Source organism: Aedes aegypti, chromosome 2, assembly GCF_002204515.2.
Source record: "Aedes aegypti strain LVP_AGWG chromosome 2, AaegL5.0 Primary Assembly, whole genome shotgun sequence".
In the NCBI taxonomy this organism is placed as follows: domain Eukaryota; kingdom Metazoa; phylum Arthropoda; class Insecta; order Diptera; family Culicidae; genus Aedes; species Aedes aegypti.
In genome coordinates, this window is record NC_035108.1 from 437,535,604 (window position 1) to 437,560,193 (window position 24,590).

Here is a 24,590-nt window from a genome sequence, read left to right on the forward strand (position 1 = left end):
ATTATACTCCGAAAAATGACATTTGGCAGTGACGTCATTCCTATCGCAATCTCGAACGAGTGCAAAAGAAAGCAAGGCCTGCTCTCCTTTACTATCCTTAAGGCCTCACGCTTGACGATAGGAATGACGACACATGTTTTGATGGAAAATCGTTGTTTACACGTGGGAATAGCCTACCTTGTTGTGTCTGCCGTGACTCAGTCGTTACCAGCCCTGTTTCAGAGATTTCGCAATAAACTCTACCAGGGATTCTTTACGAAGCTCCTTCTGAAATTTCTCTAGCAATATATTCAGCATTTCCTCCAAACATTTTTTGAGTGGTTTTTCAAGTAAAATCTCCATGGATTATGCAAAAGTTCATTTGGATTTTCTCACAATATACTACAGCAATTTTTCCAGTATTTCTTTGGATCACTCCCAAGCAAATTTCTTCATTATTTCCTCCCGATGTTTATCAAGGAATTTCTTAAGAAAATCCTACAGAATGTTATCCAGAGATTCATTTCATATATTCAATAATTATCATAACAACTATAAAAATATGGCTACCCCATGAGTGTAGCAGCTCTTTCATGGATCCTTGTAGAAGTTTATGAAGAATTACTATAGAAGTTTCATCAGATATTATTTTAGGTTTGCCTACAAAAATTTCTTCAGCATTATTCAGGAAGCTCTTCGATAATTTCTGAAAAAAAAAACCATGCGACATTGCTGAAAAATATCTGATCTGGATTCTTTGAAGACTACTTTCAGAAATTTATCAAAGAATTTCTGGAAGACTTCATGAATGTTTCTCCGGAAGGATTTCTGAAGGATAGGGAAACTCATGGTTGAAATTTTGAACGACAGTTCAGGAGGAAATCCTAAGAAACCCTTGAAGGCATCTCTGAAAAAAAAAACTACCGGCTGCATCCTTGAAGAAGTCCTAAATGAAAATATTGGGGTAAATCTTATGGGAATCGATGATATAATTACTGAACGAATTCCTGGAGTACTTAAAACTGGAATCTTGGGAGTAATTGCTGAAATTATTCTCACAAAAAATCTTGGAGGAAGTACTAGAAATATCGTTAATGAAATTCCTGGGCAGATAAATCCTTATGAGAAGTCGTATCTTCTGATCCCTTTTTGATTTATTTGCTTTCTTGGTTTCTGTTTAGTCTCCCTTGGATATTTTTACTTCCTGTTGGTATCTGGTTGGACCCTTATTGTTTTTTTTTTCATGCATAAGGTCTCTTAAAATGCCTGTTTTTAAGATACACAATCGCTACTAGCCCTGTTGTCGAAAATGCATTTGTGGAAGAAAATAAAACCTCTTGTTCAAATAGTTGATGTAGACATCAGTTTCTTAACTATGTAGAAGCGGAAATTGTTTAACATTCCCAACAGAAAATTCCCTGAAGTTATGATGGCTGAGTATCAACTTGAACAACAAACGCCACCTATAAACGCCAAGAACATCTCTCAACATGTCAATCTGCACGATAGGAAATTGCACTCGATTGCCATTTTGATTGAGTTGTGATAGAACTGTTTTTCCCGGGTGAAATTGGTACGCATCTGCAGCACGTCATTTCGTTGTACGATATTCTGTTCTGTTGGATGGTTTCATGAAGACCCGTCAAGTCACTAAACGCTCGTTTTTTTTTGCTCATCCTCGAGCAAGATATTGTCGGCAGCATTGGTCTCGTGTGATATCTAGGAGCGAAAAAAAACATAACGACCGTGACAGGACAGGTGCTAGCTGTGAAACGTCGCTTATATTTCACTGGTTGTTTCTCCAGTACAGGTATGGGAGAGTGATGCAAAATGCATTGAATAATCTTATCTAACTGATAACAGTTCATGTTACGAATTTCACTAGAAAATAGGATAACCATTCTACGCAGATAAAAGTTTTTCTCTCTGACGATACGTCCCAACTAAGACTGGGCTTTTTTCTCAGCTTAGTATTCTAACAGCATACTTCGACAGATATCAAGTGAGAACAGCCATTTTTGCATTCAATATATATGACTAGCACAAAGATACTCTAGACCCAAAGAAGTTGGGAAAGTTTGTAATCAAAAAACTCCTCAACCGGCGAGATTTGAACCTCGGTTTTAATGAAAAGCTGTGCGTTTACCGCTACGGCTATTCATGATCGAAAAAAAAAAAACAATCTAAATGCATCGAAATTGATGAAACTGATAAAAATACTTATAGGATAAATGTCCCAATAGTGGAGGTACTAAGCACGGTTCAACTTCATTTAACCCCTCAAAATTCAAGTAGCACAATAAATGTTCATATTATAGCTGTAATGGGAGGTAACGACCATTTACTTAATAGGAAAACTGATTTCATCGCAGTAACCATCGGCATGTCAGTGAAAAATAATGCCTCCACTATTGGTACACTGTTCCTTTAGTTGAGGTAAATTTTTAATTTGTGTTAATATAGTTGCTTTCTTATGGGATCCTCCATTATAGGAACACTTTACCGCAACTATTGGTACAAGTGAGAAAAGTTTATACAGTTTTGGTGATATTTTATTAATTTTGAAGCGAATTGAACGATGTTTTCGGCTATTTCTTGTATCAATAAACCAATACGTCGATTGGCGGTGTCGGATCTGCAGCTAATTCAATAAAATCAGTGTAAATGGCACTACCGCAACTATAGGAACACCCACAACTAATGGATCAATTACCCTATTTCTGTTTCACTTGTACTTTTGAACTTTTGCTTTAGGTCTATCTGCCTTAAAATGGTGCGTTCTGTACTGTTTTCCTAGGTACATTGCGAACGAGTTCGCCGCTTGAATCCAAATTCTAAAATAGGTAACAAACACATACCTATCCTCTCGTCAGAAATCAAGAGAACGGAACGGTGGTGAGTGTTTCCACTTGAGCTCACGCTCTTACATTTCCTATTTAGATTGCCAATTTCGCAGAAGCAGGCTACCATCGACCGGCGGAACAGTTCTCTAATTAATATCCGGTCTGCTTGGGTGGATTTTTGGCGAAGGTGGTTCACCTTTCTCGGTTTGTTTTGCAACTTCATGTATGCTCCGTTATGCCTTTTAGAATTGTTATTGCCTCTGCTTGGGTGTACATAGATTGAAATTTTTGCGATGTTCGTTTTCTCTTGCGTTAGAATCATAACCAGCATCAATATATTAGTCTACTATGCCGAAACACGCTCTGTCTAATTATATTTGCATATCTTAAACTAAATTGTGTCATCTCGATAATAAATCTTCGAGCTGTTTAGTGGAATACCTATAATTAAATGAAAATCGAGTTTAGTACTATACCAATTAATTCAACAATAGTTTGTATCCTTTGACAGATACGCGTATTTCGTCAAAAATGTCGTGTCAGAAGTCGAGTTTAGTATACGCCAGCAAAGACAACCTTATAGTGAAGTCAAAATAAGTATCTGTCAAAGGATAACTCAAACTCTAGAATTAAATGGTATTCTACTACATACGATTGAAGCTGATAAATAACATACTTAACCCCCCTTGAAGAGGGGACTAGATATTCCCTTGGTTGTATTAACCCTAATTGCTTGCGCTTTTAGTACCATTCAGCTGTTCATAGGAATGCTGCTTCCACCTTTCAATCACTTCGCGTTTGTGCGTCAAGTTGCTCTGACTTTTTTCCTTGATGATATTGAAAACTTTTCGCATTTCAAATTCAAGCTTTGTTATAGCATCACGTAAACTTAAATGAATATACATTCAATTTTTAATATAGCATGATCGATATTTACATGGTCATTGAAATTTGAAGTGAATTCGAATGAAAAATAATTGACACTGAAATTGAATATTGAAATTAACGTTTTTTTATGCTCCAAATATTCACATGAACATATTATTTAGCTGTGTTGGGTAACCAAGATAATTTCTCCATACATTCTACATCTTCAGTTAAAGATCTTGAAAAAACAAGACTTTAAATTCCTCCACGTCCTAACATTCTTGCGTAAGTCGAAACATCAAGTCTTGCAGCAATGATCGGACGTGAACGCGAAGTTGGAAGAAGATTGACATGGCTACGTGAATGTTATGTACAGTAGGTACCAACACCTAAAAAGAGAAAACTGTAAATCGCGGATGCGGCAATGCACAGCATTTTGGTGGCAAAGAACGTGCGCTATTTATAAAACCTGAAAGAAAAATAATGAGTTCAGCATCGTTTGTTGTTGTTGATAAACAGCGACACGGAATGACGTGCGACGTTTTTCGGAGAGGTTATTACGCTGAATTTCAATGACACGACCGAAAGGGGAAAGGTGTGGAGGCTGGAGTGGACAAATGTCGATGTAAGGAATAGATAAGACATCAGGACAGAGTAAGCAGGAAAGATCTCCGGAAATGTTAGTTGATAAGATTTATTTTCTAAAGATAATATTTTTTTCACCTGAGTAAGGTTGAGAATCAAAATATTGTGTATAAGGAATTATTCAATTTTTTTTCTTTGTAATTGTATCAATTTAAAAAACCAAACCTTTTGAATAGTTAGTAATAAAAAGGTTGTATGAAGATACTCAAAATACTAGAAATCCTATCCAGTATTCTATAGAACATGCCATCTTCTATTCGACAATTTAATCCAGTCGTTTCAACCGATGCTTCCAATTCCGTCTGGTAAGTGACTGACCTTCCTGTCACATGATAGATGAGATTGCATCATATCATCGGACGGGCACTTGACCGTCCAATCAATAATAATCGATAGCAGGAAATTGGAAATCATTCACTACTCTTCTGGTTCTGAGTGGCGGCGTTCGGCACTTGGTCTACGAGTGTGTTGACCATCAAATTGCAATCGAAAAATTGGAGTTGGACTCGCTGTAATTAGCAAATATGATGAACGGTGTGTTTCCACATCAAGTGCTGGAGATTTAGGCTAATGAAGCAAGTGGATTAGTAGCTTTCAAAGGTAATAAATTTTGTTTTATAGCGCCGAGAATAGCGCTCTGGTTGGATTTCTATTGCATGCCTCTCTAACATTTGCTGTGTAGATTTGGTTGTCGAAATTTAATTTGGTTCTTCTATTTTTGGCTAACCACTTCAAATATACACAGTCACCGTTCTGTCTGCACTGCACCGTTTGTTCGCGTTCACTGCTCTTGGTAAAATCTCTGTGAATTGTGTGTATTACCGAACAATGGACGGAAGTTGACAAATTCTTCGGAAACGAGGACAATGGTGACATGGGGAGAAGAAAATCATTGTTCAATATGGTAATGTCAAAGATGGTGGTTGGTAGCTTTTTCGGAGCAGTAAACACTCAACTTAACAAACGTCGTTCGTGGAAAGCGAGACAACTTGGAGTCAAAGGCCCTCAACAAAAATGCTTTGTAGCAGACTTCCAGTCTTCGGTGAGGTTAGAAATTTAAATTTAGAAAATTGTTGAGCTACAATGTGAAACGGCTTACGGTTCCAACAGTAGGGTGGAGCTTATTTCCAAAAATCTTCCGTAGTCAGGATTTACAAAGTGGAAAATGATCACCGGTCCCAAAATAACATCCTGTGAAAAAGTGAGATTTTTTTGTAAAGGTTTAGAGGTGGCGCAAAGGGCGTAAGTGCAATTTTCCCATTTTAGTGAACTCTAAAAAAAAAATTGGTATGCTTTTCAGCTTGTTTTGGTGATTTTAGGACCCTTAAGGGCAAAAAATCACCTCAAAATTGCGATATCTCCACTCCTTTAGATGATATTTGACGAAATATATTTTATACATGCGATTTTTGGCCCTTGTATAGGTTACGCTGACTGATTACTATGAACCCGAATAAGCATATGATTAGCTGGGGAGGATTCCTATGCAAGTAGAATGGAACAAAGAGCAAAGAAGAACGAGAGAAAGAACAAAGGACACAGAAGAATGTAAGGTGGGGTGAGTTAAACAAGGGAAGGTGTAACTGATGATATTATATTAGAATGAACTACGGAACCGTGAAAATATCTCGGTTGGATGTATGAGATGTGATTATATGCAAGTTTAACACTAAATTTGTATTTTAGAATGTTCGTTTGATATAACTCCAGCAATTGCTTTTATAATCTGAAAAAAGTACAGAGGGGCCTAAACCCACACAGGCTCAAAATCCGTTCACTTCATACAAATAGAAGGAGTTTTGTATGAAGTGGAAGGGTTTATATTCATTTCATAGGTGGTCGGATTTTGATCCCGCACGATATATCCTTATTAGTTAAATTTATAAACGATTTCTGCTTTCTAGCAGTAACACTTCCTCTTAGAATTTCCACAGGAATTTCTGGATTATGATGTCATTTCAACAATTAATTGCGTTTGGGCTTCCAATACTTCACTTTTGCCACAACACCTTCAACATAACTTCGGACAAATGAAAATGCAGTTGAAGTTCAATACATCGTTCTACATCGGTACAGAAATCGATGTATATAAACAACAACAGAAGGAAACAATCGGTAATCAAAATTCAAATTACTGCACGAGCTTCTATAGGGTGCAAGAGATAAAGCACTTCAGGTTGAAAACCTCTCGAATTAAAACAAAATTAAAGCTTCACAGTTCTGAAACATATTTTTTTTAGGAATTGCGACAGAGCTACATGAAGGAATTTTCACATTCTATGTATATATAAATGCTTATATAAATTTGTTATGAATTTAATTACTACTGTGTGAGGCTGAATTTCCAGGATGTATATTCTGCAACGGTCCATTTCGATAAATTGCTATCAACATCCAGGAAAAAAACCGAATGATTATTGAACTAAAGCAATGAAGTGGACATGCATTTATCTATACCTACCAAGAGAATAATGATGAAACTTCGCATGGAGGTGAGGACATTTTAGCCGTCACTGCAATTTTTCTATTAAGAGTAATCTAAAATCGTATGCATGGTTCGAAAACTAGAGATGGGTCAAAAATTGGTAATCTTCCCCTACTTGAAGAAACATTGCTCGAAATATGTTTGAAGTAGGTAATATTAAATAGAAGTCAATATAATCATCGTTTTCTACTGGAACTTTTCTCCATTGCGTAAAATCGAGATTTTACAAGATTCCTCAGTTACATTTCACCCTCCCAACTGTTTAACCCACCCCACCTTACATTCTTATGTGTTCTTTGTTCTTTCTCTCATTCTTCTTTGCTCTTTGCTCCATTTTACTAGCATGGGAATTCTCCCCAGCTAATCATATGCTTATTCGGGTTCATAGTAATCAGTCAGCGTAACCTATACAAGGGCCAAAAATCGCATGCATAAATATATTTCGTCAAATATCATCTAAAGGAGTAGAGATATCGCAATTTTGAGGTGATTTTTTGTCCTTAAGGGGGTCCTAAAATCATCAAAACAAGCTGAAAAGCATACCAAATTTTTTCAGTGTTCACTAAAATGGTAAAATTGCACTTGCGCCCTTTGCGCCACCTCTAAACCTTCACCGAAAATTCTCATTTTTTCACAGGATGTTATTTTGGGACCGATGATCATTTTCCACTTTGTAAATCCTGACTACGGAAGATTTTTGGAAATAAGCCCCACCCTATTTTAACAGCTTGAATAAATCACATTGGCATATTTTTTATTATAACGTCACTTCATGAATACTCAACGGATTCCAAATCTTTTTACATGCTTTTGTAGCTTAGTTGTTTTTGACCATGCAACGGAAACTAGTCCCATTCTTGTTTCGCTTTTAGGTAAGTCCTCGAGAACTTAAAAAACGTATTACTCTAGCCCGACAAACAGAATTCAGATTGGTAGATCTTAACTCGTGACGCACACAGATGAAGTAGTATTTCAGAACCTAATGTTCAATAATAAGGCTCAACTTTGAGATGCAGTTTACTAATCCAATACTTATGCCACTGCTACCACTTATGAATGACTGCCTTTGGTGAAACCAGACATGCATCCTGAACCACATTCATGTCAGCACACACACCACCTGTCTCCTATTTCAATGCAGCCGTAATTAATCTGAAAGCGAGGCTCGTTCACAGGATTACATCTCACATCGCGTCTAGTCGGAATGATGACAACAATTTCATTCCGGCAAAACGAACAACTTTTCACGGTAAATGGTGCGAAATCAACACCCGGCTCAGACAGACCCTGGCGGCTCTGTGATGTACAAGTGCAAGTGCACGAGCTGTATTAATTTTGTGTGGCAATGCATTCAACCACGAGAAAGTGCAATACGCGAACGATGGATGATACCTACCTAGGATGACAAACTGAGTGGGTTGTTATGACTGCCATTGTGGCGGCTACTTGAAATGTAGGAAAATTACCGCGTTGCAATTGCTTCCATTAATGCAACACTCAACGTCGAAACACGTTTTGCAACGAAATCTGTCTGTGAAATAGATTACAGTTGAGACAGTTTTCTTTAAGAAAGTGCTAGAAAGTTCCATTTGTGTGTTTTGATAGTTCTTGTAGAAATGCAGCATAATTCAGAACGTTTTTCTAAATGATTCTTCCTTGATGATTCTCTAGAAGAGGAATTTCTGAACGATTTCTTTCAAATTTCATGGAAGAAGCTCCGAAGGACTTCTTGAGAAATCTAAGCTTAATTTTTGAGAATTTCAGGAGAAAACCCTCAACCCTAGTAGCACACATGTTATAATTGAGGCAGAATAACTCTTATATGACCAGATCTGGTAAGGTATTCCGAAAAAAAATGACAGTGCGAATTCCGGAGGAATTCATGTCAAAGCAATATGTATGAAAAGCTTGGATGGTATCAAATCCTTGAATTTTTGTGAGCCGGAAGACCAAGCCAGCGGTTCCTTTGCTTTCACCGTCGGAGTGTTTTTTTTTCAGTTTTCGCGTTTTGCTGGGCAGTGTGCTTCGCCCAAACCCAAGCAAGCAGTTTCTTTGTTTGCATCGCAGGAGTGATTTTACATGGATTAACAATTGGTGAGCGTTTGATGCTTTTATTCAAAATAAGTTATATATGTAAACACAGACAACGGTTTACAACGGTTCTAATGTTACGGTTTTTCATTTATTAAAAAAAAGGATTGATTAATTCATCACTACAAGTGTCGATATATTCTTATTCTTGTTTTACATAACGAAATAAAATAAACATACTTATACTTTTGTTTTTGTAATTATAAAAAAAAAAACTTTGAAAGGTTTGATACTAAGAGTATTAATGTTTCCTTTAAATACTAATAAAAAGCTATCAATCTATTAAAACCAAGTGATGTAACTTGTGAATCCTCCCTATTAAAAGAAGCCTCTTTCTGTAATAATAGTTGAGATGCAGAGGTATACTCGGCCTATGATAATACAGTCACCTCTCCACATCTCGATATCGAAGGGACCATCGAGATAGGAAGAGATCGAGACAAAGAACAAGTTTTAAATGAATACTAAATTGGAAACCGCTCCGTTACCAAGAAAATAATGAACAATCAGACGTCATTTCGCGTTTCTAATTTGTTTTGAACCCCAAAAATTTGGTCTAGTAACCTTCGATAATGATCATATCGACATATGGAGAGAAAATTGGGAACAAAAAATCAACAGGAACACATCGAGATATGGAGATATCGAGATAAGGAGAATATCGAGATATGAAGAGAGAGATATAACATTCCTTCCTTCACATACCGACCGTAACTTGAAAACACAACATATTTTATATTTGATCTTTATCTATGTCGGTAGGTGACTTTTTCAATTGAGGTTACATGAATCGCATCACATACCAAGCTGAATCCAGATTGTGTAGCTTCTGAATCCTTCCCATTTATACAAACTTCTTCCCGTGACAACCATGAAGATGCAGAGGTATACTCGGCCTTTAGTAACAATTGGTGTCACACTAACATTTCTTCCCTCCCCGATGATTTCCAGGACATGACCGGCGCCGTTATTGACTCTATCTCGAAATTGCAAACCGAAATTGGTAAGCTACTCCCAAGCTCCGTCTGTTGATTCCTTGTGCAATTTGGATTGTTCTGGTCAATCACGGAGTAGCAACTACGAATTGAACAGTCATATATGCATATACTCATGCTCATGCTTATATTTTGCCAAAAATTCTTGCAATATACTTCACAAAATCTATGGAGATTTCTGTAGGATCTTTGCTAGATACCACTTAAGTTTTTGGTGGATTCAGGTAATTCTTTCTATACTATTCTATTCTTAATAACATAAAGAGGCCTTCCTTAGCCGAGTGGTTAGAGTCCGCGGCTACAAAGCAAAACCATGCTGAAGGTGTCTGGGTTCGATTCCCGATCGGTCCAGGATCTTTTCGTAATGGAAATTTTCTGGACTTCCCTGGGCATGGAGTATCATCGTACCTGCCACACGATATACGAATGCGAAAATGGCAAGTTTGGCAAAGAAAGCTCTCAGTTAATAACTGTGGAAGTGCTCGTAAGAAAACTAAGCTGAGAAGGCTCTGTCCCAGTGAGGACGTAAATGCCAAGAAGAAGAAGATAACAACATAAAGGATATATTATATTTTCCTACAGTACAGTTTTGTAACATCACTACTTTGAGATACGGTGGCAGAATATTCAACAGAGTCGTACGCGTTCAATGATTGCTATAACGACTTCCACCTGTTTCATCAGTCGATGAGCTCAGAAATCCTGGATCGAGCGTTGGAAAATTCCGTCCATCACGCAAACAGAAAAAAAGTTGCGCGTCGTTGTTCGGTGGCGCACTAAATTGTGCAACTAATTAAAGCATCATTTTGTCGCGGTTCGCTGGGCGCGAAATCGTAAGTGTTGTATGCACTCTGGGCCTGGAGTGAGTGATTCGACTACTATGAGAAGAGATATTTAGAGCACGCGTGGTTACTATACAGTGCGAGCCGGCCTTCGGGTGGCTTTGACGATAGGGTTATTGTGTTGATAGTGGACATACTATTTTCTATTAAGAATCTACTAACTGAACAAAATTTTCAAAAACTTATTCAAATTATCTAAAATGGCTAAAATTATTATGTGAAGTAAAGTAAACTCAAAGAAATTTTCATTCATCTTAAGCATATAATTCTTTTAGTTTTACGATGTCAATCAAATTTCGTTTCGAAGCACTGAAGCAACCTCCAATAATGTCACCTTTACCCTAATGTGCAGTAATTTGCGTTTAATGTGCGCAAATTAAACTTGATAATGATGTGCCGTTGCTATAGGGGTGGTGCGAATGTGTGTAATTGATGTTGCTTTTTAAAACGTGTGGCACGTGATGAACTTTCAGTTCTGATGGGGTTAATTTGTAAATTTGTAATTCATTTATCGATGTTTTCACTAAACTTGCAACGACAAAACATTGATCGCTAGATAAAGGGCCATGAACGAATGTTCATAATTTAAGGATGGAATTAGATCGATGTATTGATTATTATATTCTTTGTTTCGCACTCAATTGATAGTTTGTTAAAGTTCCGTGTGATAATCAAAGAAATATGAAACCCATACATAAATGTGCACATGGGTAGTTCCCAAAACAAGTTACTAACGGAAAGCAGATTGATGTAGTCACGGTTGGGAGCTGTCCTTTTTTGGAAACGTTTTAAGTATATGAGTTAATTTGAACAATCTATCAATCAGGGTATCATTTCTCAATGCCAGTAACAGTTAACCGTAACGAATCAACCTTTGTATGTCCACATGCAACAGCGGTGCATATCAATGGCATATTCAATGCCATACCTCAACAATATCATATTGCACCAAAATTCAGCGAACTGAGACGACAATACGTAAGTATCTTACAGCTAGTGACAACGCTGTGACGGTAGAAACGACATTTATCTCTTTGTGCTACTCAACGGATTCGTTTCCATTTGCTTCACAGTTGCTACGCTGAACTTCCAATAGAACAAAAATACCTGGTAAAGTGGTAAGCAATCATTCCCGCGGCTATGGCAACTACCTTTCGCTGGAATTTCGATTCACCAAGTAAAGAGTGACTGCGAATGGTTTAAATATACCCACCCGGTGAAATGAATAGCTGGAAACATTTAATTCGTTTCGTTCTAAAAGCGGTAGCGTGCCAGTTTGCCAAAGAGCTGGAAGAAGCACCTAACGCGCAGCTGTTCCGCTAACTGTCAAAGTTGTCGTCTTTGGTTGGCAAGCGAGCGAAATTACTTTCTACGTCATTGCACGGGGTCAAAATTCTATCTGAAATGGGGTTTTCAGATGTATTACGTAGAGTGGTGTTGATTACTTTTAGATGTTAGTAGAAACTTTTTCGATTTGTTTTGGGGAAATTTTGGAAATGATTCAATAATTTAACGCAACATTTTACAAATAGAATGTAATTTACGCAACATGCTATTTGCAAAAAGTTCATTATTCTAATCGTTTTTATGTAAATCGTCTTCTCGTTTTGATAACATAATCCCTTCCTCGTTTTGAATTGAATTGTTAATAATAATAATATTTTTTTTTATTTCTTCCAGGTAACGTCTTATAACACTCTTGAAAAAATAGCTGTTTGTAAACAATAAAAAATCAGTGAGTATTTTAGACTATAGATACTTGTTTTTACACATACTTGTGAAAAAAGAAAAAAATGGTCCTAAAGGTACATAGAAACTCCTCTATTAAATGAAAGGTTTTTGAATTAGCGCCACGTAGGATGCTACCTTGCATGAGGAAAAATTGATTGTTTAAGGTCTTCTATGCTAAAAAAAAGATCCGAGTCGAAAGAACAGCAATACTGTCACAATGTTAAATCCCATGAATAATGCCGCCTTTGTTTTGATCCGGTGAAAGCTGAAAAATCATCTTCAATGATCAATTGAGAGACGCCAAAGATAAAAATGCACAGAATACACTGTGACAAGCGATGCGCAAGTAGCACCAAAATTGTGGTGAAGGAAAAGGTTTATCGGATTGAAATGAAGCAAGCTTAAGTCTGATAATTGTAACAGAAAAGCGTAGCAATGGAACCCTGCCCTGAGGTGTGTTGTTATATTCACCAAAATGGTTTTGATGAGTAAATTTGATGGATAGCGCCGACAACTTTTGTTGCATAGGATTCATCGAATGTAGCGCGGTTGTTGCACCATGGCCAGATTCATTTCTCGAGCGCGTACACGGAAAAAATACAACTAAGAAAAAAAGTCATCTAATAACTAAAATTTATACATTAATGACTATTTTCTATTCTTCTTTCATTTATTCTGGGATTCTTCCGAAAGATCATCTCTGATTATAAATTGAATCACTTTAGGATTCATCAAGAAATCCTGAAAATTCTTCAGGGATTTTTCGGAAAATCTCACTGAAATTCTTCTTGGAATCCCTCATTAATGCTTTCGTAAATTTCCCTGGGATTATCCCAAAAATCTCTCTGATGTTCTTCCGGTAATCCTCATGGAATCCTCTAAACGAAATTCTTCTGAAATTTACCGGGAATTCCCTCTATGGTTCTTTCATAAACCTAGCTCAAGCTGTTCCTTATTCTTGAAATGCTTCTGAGATTCCTCTTGCAATTTCTTTATGATACTACAAAAAATCTTTCAGATAATCTTCCAAGAATCCTTGTGAGATTCTTCCGAATGACCCTTCTGGGATTCTTCAAAAAATCTCTCGGAAAGTCTTCGTAGTTTCTTTCGGAAATCTTTCTGAATTATTATAGTTATCTCTCTGATTGCTCTGTGATTCTTCCGAAAATCTTTCGGGGACTTTCTCTTGGATTATCCCGCAAATTGCTCTTGGATTTTTATTGAAATCTTGCGGGTTTCTTCCGTAAAAGTTCCCTGGAATTCTGCCGAAAATGTTTCTATGATTGCTTTCCAGAGAGATGGAATTCTTTAAAAAGATCTGGGAATCTTCTGAATATTTTCCCAGAAATATTTCTGGATTCCTTACAAAAACCCAAAATTATTACATTAAACCATCTGAAATGTTTCCAGAAAACCAGCAGTAATTCCCTGACACTTTTTTGGATATTCATCTTAGATTCTCTCAGGATTATTCCAATTCTTCTGGAATTCTCCCGGAAATCCGTCTGAAACTAAAGTAAAAAGTCTATTCTTTCACTGTCAGATTATTTCGTTTAAATTCTTGGGGCTCTACAGGAAATCCCTATGGAATACTTCCGGAATTTGAATTGCGGAGAGTTTCAATCGTTTTCACTGTTCTGGAGTACGGTATGTTTTTTTTTCGGATTTCGTGTATGCTCTAGTATCCGCCGGTATTTACATAGCTGGTATTGTGATTCGACATTTTTTTATCGCTTTTTCGGATCGTTTCGTTCGATTTATTCACGGTCGGGCGCATGGAATTGGCTCGGACTTTTTTTCAGGCAAGCGTTTTTTTTTTCCTTTGATTAGTTCATTTTGGTCGGTCGAATGTTTCGCATATGTAACGCAATGTTTTTTTTTTTTTGATTCGATAACGCTGGAGGGATCGGTTCTGCTTCTTACTGTTGACTGAGCAGAAATTCATAACCGTTTAAAATATAATCAACTAAACTAAAGCCGGCATTCAAATGATTAAACTATCAAAGCTTAACCACAAATGCTCTGTGTCTATCGCTGGCTTTTCAGGCGAATCCTGACGTTATACCTCTCTCAACCTCCACATCCGTAGCACTTATGAGAGTGTCGCTGAGTCGGTGGCCTCTCACTAAGTAAGTGCTACATCAACATTTCCTTCCCCTATCCCAAGTTACGGTAAAGATGGACGTGGCCAGGAATAGTGATATTCATGCTTTTGGTAATTTTGGTCAAGATTGGGCCATGGTTTACTCCCCAACCTTGTTCCTGAAAGCAATCTGAATGAGATTATCAAATGACACGTGAATATTGCTAGTATCCAATCTACGAAGAATACCGTAACTACTCTATCGCTAACGCTAACGGAATTCTGATATTCTGATCCAATCTCTCTGTGATTCTTCGGGAAATATTCTCGATTTTTTTGTGATTGGTCAGTAAATTTAATTGGAAATTTTCTAAAATTCTTGGTGGAATCTTCAGAAAATTCCTCTTAAGTTCAAATAGAAATCCCTTAAGACAGGACAGCTCTTTGGGACTCTTAAAAAATACCAATGAGATTTTTACTTAAATCTTTCAATACTCTTATGATTTCCGGAAGAATCCTGGGGAGATAAATCCAGGAGGAATGCCCAGAAGCATCCTAGAAGTAATTTTGGAAGAACTTATGAAAAAACCTTCTAAACAAAATTTAGTGGACAGTATTCAGAGGATCCTCAGACAGGTTTCCGAAAGAATCTCATTAGGTTTTTTCGAAAGATTCCTCCAAAGATATCCGAAAGAATTTCAATAGGATTTCCGAAAGAGTCCCATGAGTATTACCGGAATAATCTTAGAAACATTTTTGGAAGAATCTCAGAGTTCGGTGGAATTCCAGAAGAATTCCTATAACAGCCCTAAGAAGTCTTTATAAGAATCCTCTAAAAAATATCTAATAGAGGTGCATCAGGTTTTTCGGTAGAAACTTCCGTAATATTTCCGAAAAACAATTCTAAGAATTTAATTTCTAAGATAAAAAAAAAAAAATTCTAAGAAGATACACGCTAAAACCATAGAGGAATTCCTGCAAGAGCCCCAAAAATATGTCCAGACGAATCAGAGACGAATGTCTAGAAGAATCCCAGAAGTAATACCAGAAGATTCCTATAAAATTGTTTGTAAGAATCTCAGAACTATATCTTCAACAATACTGGGGTTTCCAGAAGAATTTAAAGATATATCAAAAATAATCCCAGAGGGGTTTTGAAATAATTCAAGAGGAATTTAAGGAGGAATACCAGGGGAATTTCCCAAAAGATTCTGGAACATTTTTTTCAAGAATAATTAAGATTTTTTCTCAGAACCTGTATAACCATTTCTTGAGTAGCATTGGATTTCACTGTGGAAGCAAATCGTAACATCAATATTGCATTTAATCTATAAATCCTTATTCAGGTGAATTTTTGCACATCCTAATTAAATAACAGTTCAAGGAAGAAAATCCCATTCTCATTTAGGATATACATATATTTGTTATTTGATGATAAATACTTTAATTATATTGTATCAAACATTGACAATTAAAATTAAAATATGAATCATTAACAATCTTGCTTTCTCCCATAATTGAATTATAATTTCAATTAGAATGAGCCTCCTGCACAGTAGCGCAACCAGGATTTGGTTCTAGGGGGGGTTTTGCAAATTTGAAAATACTTTTTGAGAAGATATTTTTGATATAAAAAATCGAGTTGAAGCATTTAAATAAGTATTATGTTTTTGCATAGTAAAATGATTTGAGAATTATTTTATTAAATTATCGTGATGCTATTCATCCGCTCTTTTTCAGTGCTGTTCCTTATATGTCTTTCTTTTGTTGTTTTTTTATATGTTTTCGAGTTTTGTAACAATGAGAATGACTTCGAGAACAATCTTTAAGCGCAGTAATTTGCAATAGAAATCATTCACATTATTGTTGCAGTAGGTCGAAAGTAGATCAACATTGCAAAACTGCGGTGGAAAACTAATTGTCACATCTTACAAACGTTGTTTTGGATGATTTTGTAATCCGATTGATTTAATATTGAGTAGGACGCTAATGCATCCATATTTCTTATGGACAAATCCGAGTCACATTGTTCCAAAAGTTTTTAACACCCTATTTTCACGATTTATTAAAAAAATAAACAAAAATATTCATTATCCACACTAACAAAATCGAATAATTGTCGAAATTTTCAAAGGTGCCAAATGCTTCCACTGCCAGCTAAATACAGATGTTTCTTCAACTCAAAGAATTCGTATGCTCTGAAGGCCGCCAAATTTGGCAAAATGCTGAGGCAATGGTGGGGAAGAATGGTGGGAAACGTGCCTTTGGAACCGACCTTCTGATCAGTTTGTTTTCAAAACAGGCTAGAGAATTTTGTTATTTATCAGCTTATTGTAGTAATAATTCACAGATGATTTTGTTATTATCAAACTTCCTGAAGAGTTCAATAATTCAAATAAACACAACTTAGAATAATATAACGGTGAAAACCACTAACATTCCCAGTGTTAATACGAATCAAACTAAGTTACTGCTCTGTAGTTGTATGATGTGTAGTGTTGCATTTAAAAAATGTATTTGGCAAGCCATATAATTTTTCGGCTCTGGAGGGGGTTTTGACCCCCAAAACCCCCCCTTCGTTGCGCCACTGCTCCTGCATATTGGGATGATTTTATTAGTTTGGAAGATTGATTTCAGGAGGAATTTGATTCTCTATAAATAATAATTCAATATTTTCACGCAGTAATTTAGAATTTAAAATACACAGTCTTCTGTAATCGAATACCTGTTCGATATTTAAAATAAAATGTGTTAAGCCGAACATGCAACAACATGCCGAACAACAACGAGCATTGCTTCAAATTATGAGAATTTTTGGAACTGTTCAATCAGCATAAACATCCTCTCCGTTTTATTTATGTACTAATTAGAATTTCAAATCATTTCAAATAAATCTGTTCTGCTTTCTACTATTGGGCACGACAACATATTGCAAAATAAATGGAGGTGCTTTAAAAAAACATTCAGAATAATAGTAATAATAACCGGTCATTTTAAATCGAGTGGCAATCTCCTTCCGTGCGCACGTGATTTCTGCGGAGTCGTCAGAAAAGACTGTTGTGCGGCTTCCTCTCTACAACTCAACAACTCAGCACGATCCACCTCGGGATGGATTGGTGAGCTGTCTGGTTGTTGCAGATGAACAACTTATCGTGTAGCGCAACATTGCTTCTCAGCTAATCAAAGAAACGGCCACTTGAGATTAACAACAGCCCTCTGGTTTTGATAGATAAACCACGCTGTTAGTATTTGTATGTCATGAAGAGAAGAGGCAAAACTCAAAAACTCTCACTACCACAAACATCATCGAGTATTGGTGGTGTGAAACGCAAATAAGGAAATATTCATCATTATATTTCGAATATTCGTTCGTGTTCTTGAAAAAAAAAATTCGTGTTCTAGAATCTCAAAAACTTTCTGATAGTAAGTAAAACAGACAGTATGAACATGGTTGAATATAGAATTCTGAAATTCGATAAATATAGAACAAATTGAAATGTGCTTCGAAGCAAAACAACAAAGATTGGAATTTAAGTAGGTATATTCGAAGTTATGTGACTCCCACCGCATTGAAAGCTATAATGATCAGTTGCAACAAAATTACAGAAATAGGAAAGTGTGTAGGTTTCAACTTTCGATTCAGAATCGTAATGGAAAACGAATGGGTCAAAATCAAATTACGTTGTTCCACTTGATGTTGAGCATTCATTATCCTTGTCCCGTACTAAGCGTCCTCGAACGGAAATAGCAATTAATGAAACGGAAATTTGATATAACGTACTGCGCTTGAGTCCTGATGCAACCTTCGGCCAACATGTTTCTCGTAATATATACTAGGTGTTTGTTCTTGTCCTTGAACGAGTATGACCAACTAATTTGGTAAACGGAAGAGTGAAAAAGTGCAATTTCCTAGTTGTATAGGTAGTATGTAGTATGTGTAGGACTAAAGCTTTATACAACTTAGAATTCAAATTAACTCAAAGTTAAAAACAAATCCTCCGGGGTGAAGTCTTTGATAACTTTTCCTGAAAAGTTTTTTCAAAAGAAATCAGACAAGTCCCGATATATTGGGGCGCAGGACTTCAACGTTTTAGGTTCGCATTCAAACTTAAATAAGAAATGGATGTTTGGAATAGCAACGTAGTTATGTCACGATTCTCCCACATAAGCTCCAATCTTTATGGGACAAACAGCAGCCCATCCACCAACCATCACTTAATGTAATTGCTTCGGATAAATTGCAATCGTGATTCATGGGCTGCTAGACAATCGCGCTGTAGATATGTCGCCACTATCTCACATGATTCTCTCGTTGAGCATTTTTCCCGTTTTTTAGTTCACGTGCCAGCGTACAGAATCCAATTACATCATGTCTGTGTCTGCCTGCTGTCAGGAGCAGCCACGACTTCAGGGCACCAAGGAGCCATATACTAATTAAGGGTGGCAATCCTTCATCTCTGAGTGCCACCGTGGGCTACTACTGGTGCTTGATATCCAGCATTGACTTAGCAGAAACTAGACTCATCTAACTGGCACGTAATTCTTTCTGTAATGACAATATTGTTATCCTGTGACTGACGAAGGAACATTAACTGCTAGTTCTTTGTACGGTTCGAGAAAGGAGCAAATCTTTCTTTGGAAGCGGAATCACTTGAATGTGTCGGATGAACTAAAAGTTTTGTGAGCATGGCTTGTCATTCCTGGAAGATATTCGCTTCAAGGGATAAGTTGAATGATAGTCGAGTCTTCATACAGTACTGGCAGGAAAAGGTAGTTTTTTTTAAGAAATGTTCCATATAAACAGTACCCGACATTTTAAACGAAGATATCTTGAAATAGCCGACGAGTAATTCACTTAAAATTCATTTTAAATTCAAATGATCTTCGCTCGTATAGTGATTGAAGTTATTTTAATGACGTTGGAATATTATTGATCTCATCTGCGTGAGAATGCATTTCTGCTCCTTATACAGTGTTATCTCGAGAAATCTACAGCAGCCACGTTGTTACGTAAAGACAACGAGTGTCATCGTTGTTTTCGTTGCCACCAGAAAATTTGCATTTGCGTGTAAAGCTGCCATAGCGAAATTTCGCCCACGTTTCAACGAAAACTCAAGCATTGCACTACGCCGATAAAAGCAGTAACGAAACACTCACTCAACGCTTGTAGATTGTTAGATTTGCCGGTTTGTTTGTCTAAAATAGTCTATTTAGGTTGAATGAGTGACATGACGTCTTCAACAATAAGTTTTAGATGAATCATGAATCGCTTTTTTGCTTTTTTCAGAATAATTGGATTTTTATCCGGTTATCAAAATGTAAACATTCGAGTTGCTACACGCAACCCGAGCCTGTAAGATTTCATTACAATTCTGCATGATTCTAATACAGAAATTGTATTAGATCGTTGCATATACAGAAATTGTAATGGTCGACAATACAAGGCATTGTATAACAAAGAACATGGAAAGAAGCAAAAGAAATCGGAAAAATACGCTTGTGTCCGCGCCGAGTTCGAGATGCATGAGAAACAGGCTGGCTGCGTAATGACGCAGCCATGAGGCGTTTAAATTATTTCAAAAAGATTTAGACGTCGCGGTCGGGAATCGAACCGGGAGTTTTAGCTTTATCATCCATCATGTGGCGCCCCATCCATCACGGCTATATCAGTCTCTTACCGAGAACAAGTTTGAAGACTATTATAAACAACACCCGACTGCTGTTTTCGAAATCTGAGAGTGAAAGTAACTACAGTCAGGTCTCCAATTAAACACACGGTTGAGGAGCGTAATAAATATCAGCGTTATATATGGGATTTCATCTTCGACAATATTCCCAGAATATCTGATATGTATTAGAAGATAGTTCAGTACTGTCTTTGGCGATGTTTTAGTACATGATGCGACCTACCTTGAAGACTTGATGATTATCCTTTTAGCTGAGAACTTGGCCAGTGAGAGTGCTGCTTCTAAATAGATTAATATAAACCTTACAGGCAAAGTATTTTCTTCTTTTTTCAGTTTGAAAAATTGCCGAGCACACGGAGTTCCATAGCCCAACTTAATGAGTATAGGTATTATATGTTACATACATGTCCCATACTGCCCATAACTGCATATTTGCAACATTCGATAAAAGTAGGCATGGAGTAAATGGAATACCAAGTGTGCATTATACGGCAGTATGGGAGGAAACTTAAATTTATAAAAATTACCAAGAACTCAAAAGTGCTTATTCGAGGCTGAAATGTTGTACAACTCATATCGTATACTAGGTGAATAGTCAAAAAATAATTCTGATTGAACTTTCATTGCTACTACATTATGAGGCTCAATATAATCTCAATGTGACTGTTATGCGGTTACAATTACAAAACACCTTGGTATTTTTAAGAATAATCTCACAGATTTCAGTAAGTTGATCGAAAGTATTTGTCATTTGATGACTCTCCACGGTATGAACCCAAAATTGTCAAAAATGTTGAATGTGACAACTATGCAGTTATGGGCAGCATAAGAATCTTATAAAATCATATAAGGCCAAGTTCTCAACATAAAGGATGATTTTCACTCTTAAAATTAAAACGTACTGATTATTGAAACTTCTCAGAGATAGTACTGTGCTATCTTTTATCATATACGAGTTATTCGATAATGAAACCTCTGAAAACCTCCGAAACGATGAAATCCCAAATTCACTGGTTTTAAAGTTCGCGTTGAGAGAATGCGTTCAATAGGAGGCACGACTGATTTGAAAAGCGGAGGGGAGTTATTTTTAGATATGGATTCGTGCGTTCCACGCTGTAAGGGAATGTTTGCATGTTAGCGATGGACGATTTTGAATCGATGTTCCGAACATCGATTTTTTCGTTTCGATTAATGGATTTTTTGAATCGATGTAAGGATCACTCAAAATCGAATGAATCGATTTTCTTCATACGATTTTTCGTTTCGATTCAACAAATATGAAATTGCTTAGAATTTAACAATGAGTCGATAAATATTAAACCTAGTTTTGAAGCATTGAATGTATAATCTTTAATTTCAAACGTTATTTAATTAAAGGAATTAAATACTCAAATACAATAGCATTTGGTCTTATTTTAGGAGCTTTTTTGTAGATTTTCATACGAGCTTTAAAATCAAATCGATTTGAAAACATCGATTAAAATGATTCGAATAAATCGGAGAATCGATTCGTCATATCGAATTTGAAACGATTCAGTAACATCGATGTTCTGGTCAAATTTGCCCAACGCTATTGCATGTATTGGATAAAATGGAAAAAAAACCTTAAATATGAAGAGCTACCGGGGGACACAATACAATTCTTGTATAATTCTTATGCAGGAATTGTAGCAGATAGGACCTTGCATTTTTTGTAAGCTACCGCGAGGCAAGTGGGTAAATGGGGGAAGTGAAATTAATATTTTACTGAATATGTGAATTAACGTTTTAAAATCTTGAGTAGACCTTCAACACCATTTATATAATTACGATAGGTAAGTGATTCTTGAGATTTTTCAACCATTATTGCATAATAAGAAAGAATTGTCTACCTATCACTCCGTAACAAGATGGCATCGTGCAATCTTATTTTAATGTTTTCAGTGGAAAAAAGATGCGGAACATAATTTTCTGTACCACTTTTAAGTTGCCTCTCTGACAGTTTTGAACAGAAATAAAAAAAAAAGATTTAGAATTAATTTGACTTTGAACTAAAAATAACTAGATTAAAACACCGTCAATTTTCTAATCACTTGGGGTAAGTGAAAAGTGTAGTATTAGAAATTGAATTTGTGTTTGCTCTTTATGCAGCTATAAGTAAACAAGGTTTGCAATTATCATAGAAAAAAAAAACGTGCTGATAATCTAAGAAGCACTTTACTCAAGCCTTTAAAGCTTTTAGAAATCATAGAACTTCTCTAAAAGAGGTTGCCAAACATTACGATATTAACGTGTCGGACAGCCAATTGAAAAGAAGACGTTGATTGAAAAATCCAATATAAGAGAACACATGGAAATAACGTAAAGCTATTTCAAAACATAAAAATGGGGTACAGATCTATGAACACAAAAAAGGTTCTAAGACCTTATTTAATGATTCCGTTCCAAGAAACGAAGAAACGATTTCTTTCAAAGAGTTATCCGACGTCAAATCCAACTTTCGTCAAAACAATTAACAGATAAATAAAAATATACAGAGCAGGAATGCAAATGCTGTCTCATTATGTAAGAATCAACATTGAAAATGTTGTAGTAATGTTGTTGTCGAATCACTTAAACATGCATTATTAAGCAGAAGAAAACTTAACTGACAAGAATAACATTACATAACATCTTTGTTTACAAGTTATTAATGTGATTGTTCATTTGGGATTCCTGAACAAATGTTAAAGTTGATGGAAATCGTAAATATAACTGTTAGTATTTAAATTTATTGTTCAAAATAATAAACTTCTAAATTGCTCCATTTATGAGGCAAATGAAAAGAAGGGATACATTTTTTAAAAGCATTGTCTGTATTTTTTTTTAATTTTACATAAAAATCAATTTCAGCATACCGCTTATATTTGGTGGTAGTCAAGTTAAAAAATAAACACGACCTTATTTATTTCAACTTAAAGTCTTTAGAATTGGAAGAATCTCAACTTTACACTTTCCATTACACCACTTGCCCCATGGTACCCTATTAGATTTTTATTTTGCGTCTACATGTTCTTTCATTATTTCCTTGCTGACATTACGTCCCTGCTGGGACAAAGCCGGCTTCTCAGCTTAGCGTTCGTATGAGCCCTTTCACTGTTATTAACTGTGGAGACCCCATACATATATATTATAGTTATATAAATTATGTTGGAAACAGTACCCCTACAGGCCAAGTTCTCAACTAAAAGGATGATCATCAACTTTTTAAGGTAGATCTAAAGAGTACTGAAACTTCATCGAAGACAGCATTGAGCTATCTCTTAGCAAGTACGAGATATTCAATAATACCTCAAAAATGAATTCTCATAAGTTCTAATGTTCGCGTAGTAGTAGTGCGCCTAATTGGAGACCCGACTATATTCGAATGTCAACTAGACACGAAAGAAGGAAAGCAAACTGTGGAGCTGATGTATCACGTAATGCTATCCCACTTCGTCCTAAAGAGAATCGAAGTTATTTTTAGACAAGGCTGTGTGCTTTTAAGTTTAAAGGGAGATGTTTGCATGTGTTGGATAAAATGAAGTAACACATTTTAATACAATGAGCTGCCGGTAGGCACATTACAATTATTGTATTGTTCTTATGCAGAGATTGTATTAGGCGGGACCTTGCAATTTTTGTAAGAGATTTTTATTTTGCGTGTAACTACTACAGATAGTATCGATCAACCCATTAGGCGAACAAATTATACCAGCAGCATTGCATGTTATCAGTCATTAAAACAGAACACAGTCAATTGAAATCCCAATCTCATTAACAAAAAAACAACCACAATTTACCAAACGATCAGATTTTACTACATTGACAAGGTTCAAACAAAATCCGCCCACTCTCTGGGAAAGCGGCCAATGTTTTCCCTTATCATGATCAAATCGGAATGCTTTTCATTCTCACTCCGTTGCTGTAGTTCCCACCCGACATTCGTTATTCATTTATACATAGGTACATATGAATGATGGCATCCGAGAATGAGGCTGCCGGTTTGCCAACTTTGTGTTACAAAATTTGTTCATCGTTTTGTGACTGGCATTAACGTCCAATCCGCACGCCAACAACTAGCAATTGCCATCAGGGTCGCATTGTGCATTCTGGTCGCTGGTTTCCACGGATCTGAACAATCTAGATGAAATTTTTTATTGAACTGTAAAATTCACATATCGAAATGTTATGGTTGATAATAATGTCCGGTACAGTGTCAATTAACAGGGGGCTGAAAGCAAACATTCTTCTTCATATTTCTGTAGAGCCAGACAAGCCTTTATTGGATCAGAGTTTGCTTCTCAGCATAGTGTTCAATAGTGAATCAAATAAGCAAGCGCGC

General features: G+C 36.3%; 1 protein-coding gene across 1 annotated transcript in view; it reads left to right on the plus strand.

Annotated features, from left to right (window-relative positions):
- The window catches only part of LOC5566986, a 131,315-nt gene that overhangs the window by 37,376 nt on the left and 69,349 nt on the right, over window positions 1-24,590 (plus strand). The window lies entirely within an intron of this gene.